The sequence below is a fragment of the Galeopterus variegatus genome, unplaced genomic scaffold (assembly GCF_000696425.1).
Source record: "Galeopterus variegatus unplaced genomic scaffold, G_variegatus-3.0.2 Scaffold4682, whole genome shotgun sequence".
Classification (NCBI taxonomy): Eukaryota; Metazoa; Chordata; class Mammalia; order Dermoptera; family Cynocephalidae; genus Galeopterus; species Galeopterus variegatus.
This window is the reverse complement of record NW_007730793.1, coordinates 161774-174764: the sequence shown is the minus strand read 5'-3', so window position 1 is coordinate 174764 and position 12991 is coordinate 161774. Positions and strand designations below refer to the sequence as shown.

The following is a 12991-nucleotide window of genomic DNA, read 5'->3' as shown; positions in this document are numbered from 1 at the left end:
GCCACAATAATCAACCACATTGTATATTGACAAAATAAAAATTTAAAGGAAAAAATAATTAATTAATTTTTTAATTGACATATATTGATTGTACATATTTGTGGGGTACAGAGTTAATACATGTATGCAATATGTGATGATTGAATCAGGGTAATGAGCATATTTGTGGATATTTTTTCATTGTACATGTTTATAGGGTACAGCTTATTGTTTCAATACATGCACATATTGTATAATGATCTAATCAGAATAGTTAGCATATCTATCACCGAAACATTTATCACTTCTTTGTGGTTACAGCATTCAAGATCCTCAAATTGTGTTAGAAACATTCAACATCATCTTGACTAGCTGTTCAATGGTACATAGTACATTGTTGTTGACTACAGTCTCCCTATATTACTATAGAACACTAGATCCCATTCTTCCTCTCTCTCTACTATTTTGTATCCACTGCTGACCCTCTCCGCAATCTCTCTCCCCTTCCCCCCCCCACCAGCCTCTAGTAACCACTATTCTACTCTCTACTTCTATGAGATCAACTTTTTTAACTTTCACATATGAATTAAAACGTGGTATTTCTCTCTCTGTGCCTGGCTAATTTCAATTAATATAATTTTTCCCAAGCTCATCCATGTTGCTGCAAAAGGCAGAATTTCATTCTTTTTTATGGCTGAGTAGGATTCCATTTTGCATATAATGGAATACTACTTTTTCTTTATCCAATCATCTGTTGAAGGATGCTTAGGTTGGTTACAACTCTTGGCTATTGCAAACAGAGGCACGATAAACATGGGAGTGGAGGTATCCCTTCAACTTGTTGATTTCCATTCCTTTGGTTATATACCCAGCAGTGGGATTGCTGGATCATGTGGTAGTTTTACATATAGTTGTTTGAGAGATCTCCATACTGTTTTCCATAATGGCTGTACTAATTTACATTCCCACCAGCAATGTAGAAGGGCTCCCTTTTCTCCAAATCCTTGTTATCATTTGTTATTTTCTGTCTTTTTGATAATATCCATTTTAATTGGGGTGAGATGATATCTCATTGTGGTTTTGATTTGCATCTCCCTGATTAGTGATGTTGAAAATATTTTCATTATACCTGTTGGCCATTTGTATGTATTCTCTCAGAAAATGTCTTTTCAATTCCTTTGTCCATTTCTTAATCAGATTTTTTTTTTTTTGCTATTGAGTTGTTTGTGTTCTTTGTATTCTGGATATTAGTCCCTTGCAGGGTGCATAGTTTGCTCTGTTGATTGTTTCCTCTGCTGTGCAGAAGCTTTTTAGTTTGGTATAATCCCATTTGTTAATTTTTGGTTTTGTTCCCTGTGCTTCTGAAGTATTATTTATAAAATCTTTGCCCAGACCTATGTCCTGAAGTGTTTCTCCTATGTATTCTTCTAGAGTTTTTATAGTTTCAGGTCTTACATTTAAATCGGTATTTAGAGTTGATTTTGGTATATGGTGTGAGATAGTTTCATTCTTCTGATATGGATCTCCAATTTTCCCAGCATCATTTATTGAAGAGATTGTCCTTTCCCCAATGTATGTTCTTGGTTCCTTTGTCAAAAATAATTTGGCTGTAGGTATGTGGATTTATTTCTGAATTCTCTATTTTGTTTCACTGGTCAGTGCATCTGTTTTTGTGCCAGTGCCATGCTGTTTTGATTACCATCACTTTGTAGAATATTTTTAAGTCAGGGAGTATGTTACCCCCCACTTAGTTCTTTTTGCTTAGGATTGCTTTGGCTATTTGGGGTCTCTTGATGTTCCATATAAATTTTTGAATTTTTTTTTTTACTGGTGTGAAGTATGTCATTGGTAGTTTGATGAGAATTGCATTGAATCTATAGATCACTTTGGGTAGTATAGTCATTTTGACTATATTGATTCTTCCAATCCATGAGCATGAAACGTCTTCTAACTTTTTTGCGTCTTCTTTAATTTCTTTAATCAGTGTTTTATAGTTTTCATTGTACAGATCTTTCACCCCCTTCATTAAATTAATTCCTAGGTATTTTTGTTGTTGTTGTTGCTATTGCAAATGCAATTGATTTCTTCATTTGCTTTCCTGCAAGTTCATTGTTGTTGTATAGAAATGCTACTAATTGTTCCATGATAATTTTGTATCCCGCAACTTTGCTGAATTTGTTTATCAGGTCTAAGTGTTCTTGATAGAGTTTTTAGGTTTCTTTCTATATAAAATCACGTCATCTGTAAACAAGGACAACTTAACTCTCTCCTTTCCAATTTGGATGCCATTTATTTCTTTCTCTTGCCTAATTACTTTGGCTAAGATTTCCAGTACTATGTTGAATAGAAATGGTGAGAGTGGGCATCCTTGCCTTGTTCCAGTTCTTATGGGGAAAACATTAAGCTTTTCCCTGCTCAGTATGATGTTAGCTATGCGTTTGTCATATATAGCCTTTATTAGATTAAGATAATTTCCTTCTATACCTAACTTGTTGAGAGTCTTTATCATGAAGAGATGTTGAATTTCACTAAATGCTTTTTCTACAACTATCAATATGATCATATGACTTTTTTATTTCATTCTGTTTATGTGATGTGTTACGTTTATTGACTTGCATATGTTGAACCTTTTGTGCATCCCTGGGATAAATCTCACTTGATGATAATCATGATAATCTTTCTGATGTGCTGTTGGATTCGGTTCGCTAGTATTTTACTGAGAATTTTTGTATCTGTGTTCATTAGGGATATTGGCCTGTAGTTTACTTCTTTTGTTGTGTCCTTGCCTGGTTTTGGTATCAGGATAATGCTTGCCTCATAAAATGGGTTTGGAAGAATTCTGTCGCCTTCAATTTTTTTGAAATAGTTCAAGAAGTATTGGTATTAGTTCTTCAAATGTTTGGTAGAATTCAGCAGTGAAGTCATCCAGTACTGGGCTTTTCTTTGTTGGGAGACTTTTTATTACTGATTCAATCTTATTACTTGTTATTGGTCTGTTCAGGTTTTCTGTTTCTTCTTGGTTTTCAGTCTTTGTAGGTTGTATGTGTCCAGAAATTTACCCATTTCCTCTAGGTTTTCAGATTCGTTGGTGTATAGTTGCTCATAATAGTCTCTAGTGATTCTTTGTATTTCTGTGGTATCAGTTGCAAATGTCTCCTTTTTCATTTCTGGTTTTCTTTATCTGGGTCTTATCCTTTTTTTCTTAGACCATTAGTCTGGCTAATGGTTTGTCAATTTTTGTTCATCTTTTCAAAAAAACAATTGTTAGATTTTTTAATAATAGAATTTCTAGACATTAAAAGTTCAGTCATTGAAATTACAAACAATGGATGAGTCAAACAGCTTATTGGACACCTGAAGAGAGAATAAATCAACTGAATGATAGATCTTAAAAAAACAATTGTTAGATTTTTTAATAATAGAATTTCTAGACATTAAAAGTTCAGTCATTGAAATTACAAACAATGGATGAATCAAACAGCTTATTGGACACCTGAAGAGAGAATAAATCAACTGAATGATAGATCTTAAAAAATTAACTGGGAGGGCTCACTACTCAGGCAGAAGGAAGGCAATCCCTACACCACTGCTGAGGGCACAGCAAGTATCACCAAACCTGTATGAAAACTCACAGACAACCCAAATATGTTGTTTATGAGTAGAATTGGCTTGGCCCAGTTTGAGGCTATTTGATTACTGAAGAAGATATTGACATTGCTGGGCTAACTGGTTTGTTGGATGAACTTATCACTCAAAATCAGGCTAATCAAAAATCAGCTTTGAGGACTGTCCAGTTAGCTCAGTTGATTAGAGTGTAATGCTTATAATCCCTCTTCTGGCTAGCTCCACTCCCTCCCCCTGCCCCCAAATAAAGTATATCAGCTTTGAGAAGTGTTCTTTATCCACTTGCTGATGAAATGCCTATCAGTACTGATAAAATGCTGTATATATCAGCTTGACTTACGCAGATCTAATTCCAGGTTCAGTTCCTTATGTGATAATTTCAAAAGATGCAATGCTGATTGCTGCCATTTTTATGTCACATATTGAACTCTTTCAACACCAAGAACACTTGCTAAGTATTTTAATCCTTGCTATGCCAACACTAAATTAAAGCCAACATTCATCGGCAAGGTAATTACAGCAGTCAAGTTAATTTTGGTGGCAATTTCTTTGGCAGCTCTGGTTTTCTAATATGTGGAGAGTTGTTTATCTTCAGATACTGTGGTGTTATATAGCTTTAAGCACAGCTGCATCACATTGCAGTAACTATTATGCTTGGAAAGCTGGTCAGGAGATAAAAGGCAGATGAAATTCATCCATCATAATTAGCAAGGAAGCAATATACCTCACTGGTGTCAAGAACAGTTGGAAATCTACAGAAGTTTCCTGTTTGGGTGTTTAGCTTGAAAAAGAACTCATCAGAACAAATCATGTCATCAAAAATGAATATAGGGGGGTACTTTAAAAAGTTCATGGAAAGATATTATCTTTCAATTCTATTTTTCCATGAACTTTTTTAAGTACCCTCATATGTTGAAAATAAGAACAAATCATGTCATCAAAAATGAATATAGGGGGGTACTTTAAAAAGTTCATGGAAAGATATTATCTTTCAATTCTATTTTTCCATGAACTTTTTTAAGTACCCTCATATGTTGAAAATAAGATTGGTCGTGGGCATATGCAGAATTTCTAATGTATTTGCATTTTTATATACAAATAAAATTATAATTTAGAATTTTTATCTTACATTTCTTGATTAATTTACAAGATACCAATTATCGTCAGACATTTTTAATACATTTTTATTGAACAGAGCATGAAAACCAAAGAATTGCCACCTCTCTTGAAATAGAATTTAGATTGCTCCCAAAGCACTAGGCAATTTTGTGGGTTTTAATATATATCCTGAACAACTTGGCTAAAAAGTTATGCTTGAGTTTTAGATTTGTGGACATCAGTGATTCAGAGGGTTAATATTTGATTGCTTAGAATAATACAGTATAAAAGTGTTTTAGCTATGGATAAAGTTAAATTGTAAAGAGATTTAAAATGCAGAAAGTCTTGAAAATAATAAATAAGAACAAACATTAAATAGAAGATGTCAAAGTTTATGTTCAGGAAAATCTTCCAACCTTTCAGGTGCTAATATTTTATGCATTAGGATAACAGGTAACAGTGAGTTGAAATACGACAGCATGTTCATTACCCTTTGCCATCTAAGAGGCAGTGATTTAAAGCATTCCTTCCCACTGTGTTTCTTACATAGCAGTGTTTGTATAAAATTGGAACCTATTCCCATTTGATATAAAAATAATGTGAAACTGTATATTTTTCAAAAGTTTTTTTTAACTTTGTAGAATGTTTTTGTTAAGAAGTCTAAAGAATAAAAGAGCTGGAAATAAAAATAATCAATAAAATGCAACAAAAAGAGATAACAAGATAAACAATATGAAAGAGTGGTTGGGATAGAAAGATAGGGTCTAACATCCATCTAGTAAAAGTTCCAGAAGGAAGAAAACAAAAATATTTAAAATATAAAGGTTGAAATTTTACAGAACTAAAGAAAGTCATAAATTTATAGACAACAAGCATGACATATCAAAACAGAATTTTAAAAATCCATATCTTGACATACTGTATTAAGACCTTAAAACATCAAAGACATAAAGAAGATACTGAAAGTAGCCAGAGAACAGACAGATCACTACAAAGAAATGGTAATTAGACAGACAGAATACTTCCCAATAGCAAAAACAGAGGCTAGAAGAATAATATCTTCAAAATGCTCAGAGAAAATAGCTCAGACTACAATACGAGCCTCAGCTAAACTATCATATAAGGATAAAGTTAAGACATTTTCAGACAAATAGTGGGGGGGGCAGAGCATTTAAAGAACTACTGAAGTATTTACTTTAGCAGTTAAGGAACTGAATCCAAATAGAAGGAATGATATGCAAGAATCAAATTAAGGAGGAAAAAAATGATAAATTTGAGCTAGCATAAATTAAATGAAATAGTAATAATAGGAGTAAGTTGGGGATATACTTTTTTTAATATGGAACTGAAACACTAGTAAACAATAACATTTATGGGAGGGAGGAACCAGTTAAAACTACTTAATGACCTTGTGTTGCCAAAGAGAAGAGACTTAAATGCATATTAAAATTTTAAGGGTAACTGCAAAAGAAATAGAAATACAAGGGGACTTCAAAAAGTTCATGGAAAATGGAATTAAAAGACAAAAATAAAAATATAAACTTCACTTTCAACATAAGCTTCATCACATTCAAGACACTTGTAAGTGATAAGACCAGCCATTCAGTTGATCCCTAAAGAACTGAGGGTCCTGGGAATTTAACCATGTCAATGAAGTCTTTTTTACTTTATTAACTGAAGAAAAATGGGTTTCCTTTAAAGATTTTTTAAAATTAGCAAGCAAAAAGAAGTCAGAAGGAGCCAAATCAGGACTGTTAGGTGGATGCCTAATGATTTCTCGTCAAAACTCTCACAAAATTGCTCTTGTTTGATAAGAGAAATGAACAGGAGCAGGGTTGTGATGGAAAAGGACTCTCTGGGGAAGCTTTTCTGGGTGTTTTTCTGCTAAAGCTTGGAATAACTTTCTCAAAACACTCTCTTAATAAACAGATGTTATCATTCTTTGGCTCTCTAGGAAGTCAACAAGAAAAATGCCTTGACCATCCAAAAAAACTTGCCATGACCTTTGCCCTTGTCTGCTCTTGCTTTTACTGGGCCACTTCCACCTCTTGGTAGCCATTGCTTGACGTCAGGATAGTACTGGTAAAGCAATGTTTCATCTCCTGTTACAATTCTTCAGAGAAATTCTTCAGGATCTTGATTCCACTTGTTCAAAATTTCCATTGAAAGTTCTGCTCTTGTCTGCAGCTGATCTGGGAATAACAGATTTGATGCCCATTGAGGAGAAACTTTGCTGAACTGTAATTTTTCAGTTAGAATTGTGTAAGCTGAACCAATTGAGATGTCTATGGTGTTGGCTATTGTTTCTGCTGTTAACCATTGGTCCTCTTCAATTGGGGCATGAATGAGATTAATTTTTTCCTTGAAAGTTGATGTGTACTGTCTACCTCTGCAGGCTCCGTATTCAACATCATCTCATCCCTTCTTAAAACAAGTTATCTATTTGTAAACAGCTGATTTCTTTAGGGCATTGTCTCCGTAAACTTTTTATAATGCACCAATGACTTCACCATTCCTCCACCCAAGCTTTATCATAAATTTAATGTTTGTTCTTGCTTCAAATTTAGCAGGTTTTACATTGCTCTGATAGGGGCTCTTTTCAAACTGATGTCTTATCCTTCTTGGTGCCTTCTTAGTGTCTTAACTGTTCAGACATATTAAAACAAGTTAGTATGAATTTATTTTGGTGCAAAAAAATTTGTAATTCATACATAGTTTTTTCATAATATGCATTTTCCATGAACTTTTTAAAGACCCCCCTCATAGAATTAGTAAAAAAAATAAAACTTGATTAATCTAATAGGAGGTAGGAAAGGAGCAAAAAAAGAAACTCAGAATAAGCATAGAAAATAGAAAGCACAAAACAAGGTAGTAGAAATTCATATTTATCAATAATAAAATTAACATAAAAAGGTTAGACTTGTCAGTTAAAAGAGGATCCCAGAACATTTTAAAATCCAATTAAATATTATTAAATATTATATGGCCATTAAAATTAATGAACTACATGTATCAACATGGACAAATCCCAAAACATAATGTTGAGTGGAAAAAAAGAAAGAGGTAAAAGAACATTGCAAGATTATACCTTTTATGCATTTTTAAATACTTAAAAGTAGAATGTATATTGTTTTATATATACACACAGAGAGACAGACATGTATATAGGAAAATTATAAAAACAAGCATGGGAATAATATACAACAACTTTGAAATAGAGGTTAGGGAAGGAAAGGAAATGAATGAAGGGAGGGCATTAGCTATTTCTTAAACGTTTTGATTTTTTAAAAAGATATAAAACAAATATGGCAGAGCTGGCCAGTTAGAGCATGGTGTTGATAACACCAAGGTCAAGGGTTTGAATCCCCATACCAGCCAGCTGCACCCCACCCTCCAAAATAAACTACAACTACTAATTTCTACTTTATCTTGGTAGGGGATTAATAATTCCTGTCGTTTTCTCTATGTTTTAAATGTTTCCTGATTTGAAATAAAAATATCTCAATAAAATTTTATTAGTTTCCACTCCTAGGTACATAACCAAAAGAATTGAAAGCAGGGACTCAAACAGATACTTGTATACTGATGTTCCTTGCAGCATTATCCACAATAGCTAAATGGTATACACAATCCAAGTGTCTATAAACAGATGAATGGATAAACAAAATGTAGTATCTACATACAGTGGAACATTGTTCAGTCATAAAAAGGAATGATGTTATGTGTATTTTACCATAATAAAAAAATTTTAAGACCATCCAATTACATTTGAAACTCAGATAAACAACAAATATTTTTAGCATGAATATGTCCCGTGTAATACTTGAGACATACTTATACTAAAAAATTGTTTTTCTGAAATTCAAATGTAACTGGGCATCCTGTGTTTTATCTGACAACCCTGACAAGAGATGCTCAGAGTCTTGACCTAGGTAGGAACAAAGAAATGAGGATTCCAGACATGCTTTAGGATTGAAATTGGTAGGACGCGTTGACCAAATGGAATAAGTACACACTGAAGAGGGAGGAAGTGAGAATAGTATCGAGTCTTCTGTTACATAACACAGAGGTGCTGTTGATGGAGATAAAGAGCCACGATGGCCATTCCATTTGTTCTTTTAATCAACTAACCTGTTTACTTTGCCTGGCATAGCCGTAGGGGTTGACAAGACCTCCGTGAGTAAATAAGGAGTTTATGGTCCAGTGGGGCCCACAGACAAGCAAGGAGACAGGTGCAATCCATATGACCTGTATGGGGACAGTACGTACTGCCGGGGGGTTATGTAGGAGAGCTGATGGCAGCTGTATGGAATTTAGAATGGGGAGGAACATCATCAGAGGAGCTCCTGGAAGAGAACCAAGGACAGTCCTGGACTCCTTGACTGTCACCTGGGGAGGATCTGCAGGCCATGGGGAATCATACTTTATCATTGCCTTCCCAAGACCAATGCCCTTCTAGTAAGGGATTTCACAGCTACCAACCCTGGGAGAGTCTGTTAGCAAATTCAGATACAGTCTTGCAAAGTGGAGTGACTACCATCTGCCCTGCTGTCTTCCTGGAGCATCAATTTTAAAGACGAAAAAAAGAAATTAAATATATCGTTAGGGTCCTTCCCAAGCACAGGTTTCCCAGTGCCCAACTTCCAGCAGCAAGTGGGGCCTGGGAAATGGCAACTTCTAAACCAGGTTGATGTCTCGGCTTGGCTTCGGCACTCCCCAAACTGGCCCCCACTGTCGCCTCATATACCCTGAACATCCATAAATTACCACTTCATTAGATACATTGTAGCACCACTAAAATTATATCTGCAAAACGCTCCATTAAAGAACTGGGGCTGGTTTGGGAGGAATGAGTCACGAAGATTAAAGAAAAACCATTTCTAAAATCCTGGCATTTCTTGAGCAATTCCCTGAGGCAGCAGCTCGGCAGGGAATTAAATTGCCCTGTTAGCTGGCTGGATTCTTTGTAACTTTCTGAACTAGAGACACAGCCTCTTCTCATCTCCTTTTGGATCTTTCCACTGAGTAGGCAGGACGATTTCTTGTCAAGTTTGGTGAAGATTTAGAGGTGATGGATGATAAATCAGCCCACATCTGGGGGGTGGGGNAAGCAAGGAGACAGGTGCAATCCATATGACCTGTATGGGGACAGTACGTACTGCCGGGGGGGGTATGTAGGAGAGCTGATGGCAGCTGTCTGGAATTTAGAATGGGGAGGAACATCATCAGAGGAGCTCCTGGAAGAGAACCAAGGACAGTCCTGGACTCCTTGACTGTCACCTGGGGAGGCTCTGCAGGCCATGGGGAATCATACTTTATCATTGCCTTCCCAAGACCAATGCCCTTCTAATAAGGGACTTCACAGCTACCAACCCTGGGAGAGCCTGTTAGCAAATTCAGATACAGTCTTGCAAAGTGGAGTGACTACCATCTGCCCTGCTGTCTTCCTGGAGCATCAATTTTCCTTTTTTTTTTTTTTTTGTCTTTTTTCGTGACCGGTAACGGGATCACAACCCTCGGTGTCGCACCCGTACCGCGACTGGCAACGGGATCACAACCCTCGGTGTCGCACCCGCACCACGCTCAACCAGTGAGCAGACCCGTCTCTATGTGGGATCTGAACCCTCGGCGGGAGCGCCACCGTACTCACAAGCGCCACACTCTACTGAGTGCGCCACCGGGCTGGCCCCTGGAGCAACAATTTTAAAGATGAAAAAAAGAAATTAAATATATCGTTAGGGTCCTTCCCAAGCACAGGTTTCCCAGTGCCCAACTTCCAGCAGCAAGTGTGTCCTGGGAAATGGCAACTTCTAAACCAGGTTGATGTCTCGGCTTGGCTTCGGCACTCCCCAAACTGGCCCCCACTGTCGCCTCATATACCCTGAACATCCATAAATTACCACTTCATTAGATACATTGTAGCACCACTAAAATTATATCTGCAAAACGCTCCATTAAAGAACTGGGGCTGGTTTGGGAGGAATGAGTCACGAAGATTAAAGAAAAACCATTTCTAAAATCCTGGCATTTCTTGAGCAATTCCCTGAGGCAGCAGCTCGGCAGGGAATTAAATTGCCCTGTTAGCTGGCTGGATTCTTTGTAACTTTCTGAACTAGAGACACAGCCTCTTCTCATCTCCTTTTGGATCTTTCCACTGAGTAGGCAGGACGATTTCTTGTCAAGTTTGGTGAAGATTTAGAGGTGATGGATGATAAATCAGCCCACATCTGGGGGGTGGGGCAAGGTAACCTAGATATATGCTATACTTTGATTTCAATCCAAGGGAGGGTAACCTTACTTTATTATTGCGTGGGCACGGGAGGCAAGGTGTGTGAGCGAAAGGGGCTGCAGACAGTGGATCCTTAGGGCAGTGAAATGTTCTGTGTGCCGCCGGAATGGTGGCTGCATCACCATTGGTCAAACCGCATAGAATGTACAACACAAAGGATTAACCCTAATGTAAACCCTGGACTTTAGTTAATAATAACGTATCAATATAGGCTCATTTGTAACAAATGTACCACACTATTGCAAGATGTTAACAATAGGAGAGTACTTCAGGAAGTTCGTGGAAAAATAGAATTCAAAAATAATACAAAAATCTTTCCATGAATTTTTTGAAGTACCTTCATAGGGTGAGGATGAGGGAGTATAGAGGAACTCTCCATAGTTTCCACTCAATTTTTCTGTAAACCTAAAACTGCTCAAAAAGAAAAGAAGTCTTCCCAGGATAGGAGTGAGGTGGAGGCAGGAAAGGCAAACATTGGACAAATTCATAAATGAGTGAGGTTGAAGCAAGCAGGACTATAAGCATTTATAGGGTAGAGACTGTTTCATTAATGTCTGTATGTGCAGCACATCTTAATATATTTGCTGAATGTGTGAGAGAAACTGATTTGATTATATTTTAAGGCAGTTATGAACAGGTGAATGAATTAGAAACACCAAGGAATCTTTCTTGAAATATATAAGCCCATTAATCCTGCTCCAGCCCTTAAGATTTGGAATGCACGCCCAAGCACACACACAAATACGCAAACACACACATAGCTGCCTCACCCTCACCCCCAACCCCTGAGTTGAGAGCTACAGTTTTTGACGATCTTCCTCACCTTGATGCACACAGCCATAGCATAAATGTACTATTGCCTTGTGTTGCCTATGGGAGACCCAGGCTAGGAAAGAATCCTGTCTTTGCCAAATTAATGTTGCATGTTAACAAAGCACTGCACACAGACAGAGAATGTGACCTGTCCAGCAGCACAAGAATGAAATTCTTTGCTTCTCTCCCCCGCTGCTTCTCCTTAGCTGAAGAGAAGCCTTCCTTCAAGTACTTACTAGACTTCACTAAGGACTCCAGAAGGCCTCTGATAAAACACTGTTATTATCTGAACCACTCTCTGTTCTCCCCACATCACCTAAGAGTGATGCCTTAATCTGATGATCTAGTTAGTACCTTCCTCCTTANGTCCAGCAGCACAAGAATGAAATTCTTTGCTTCTCTCCCCCGCTGCTTCTCCTTAGCTGAACAGAAGCCTTCCTTCAAGTACTTACTAGACTTCACTAAGGACTCCAGAAGGCCTCTGATAAAACACTGTTATTATCTGAACCACTCTCTGTTTTCCCCACATCACCTAAGAGTGATGCCTTAATCTGATGATCTAGTTAGTACCTTCCTCCTTATGAAGAGAGGGGGTAAAAGGCCAAGCTGAATTATAAAAATGTGCTGACAGGGGAAGAGTTATCAGGGCTTCGTACCCCAGAAGGTCAGTTGAGAAGGGTATTGAAGACCTGGGGTAAGCTCTGGATTCAGGGAATCACAGGAGAGTTGGCATTTGAGCTGTTGCAGGATAAATAGGAATTTGAATGCAGGCAGAGAAAGCAGGGATAAATTAAAATCAGAGTCTGACTGTTTCAGAGATTGCCAAGAATTGGCCCATTGCTCATAGTCCAAATCTGACAGTAGGAGATATGCAGTTATGAGTTATTTGTGCATAGGGCCCAGAGCTCACACAAGATTTATGGGAAGGGTTGGTCTCAAAGCTGAGCAGCTACCCAGGGAGTTTCATCCCTGGACAGTCTGGGAATTTCTGGCCAGAGCCCACTCTGGCTACATAAACTTGGCCGGGTGGCCTGCCCCTCCGTCCCTCCCTCCCTTCTTCCTTTCTTTCATTTCCTTCATTCTTTCTCTTCCTTTTTTTTCTCTCTTTCTTCCTTTCTTTCATCCTTCTGTTAAAATTACCAAGAGCATGTTCCAGCTGTCCAATTTCTTTCCTTTTTGTCTTTTTTC

At 37.3% G+C, this 12991-nt stretch overlaps 1 pseudogene; it reads left to right on the top strand.

Annotated features, from left to right (window-relative positions):
* The first annotated feature begins 3592 nt into the window (after positions 1–3592).
* On the top strand, positions 3593–4291 carry LOC103603576 (annotated as a pseudogene).
* The last annotated feature ends 8700 nt before the right edge of the window (positions 4292–12991 follow it).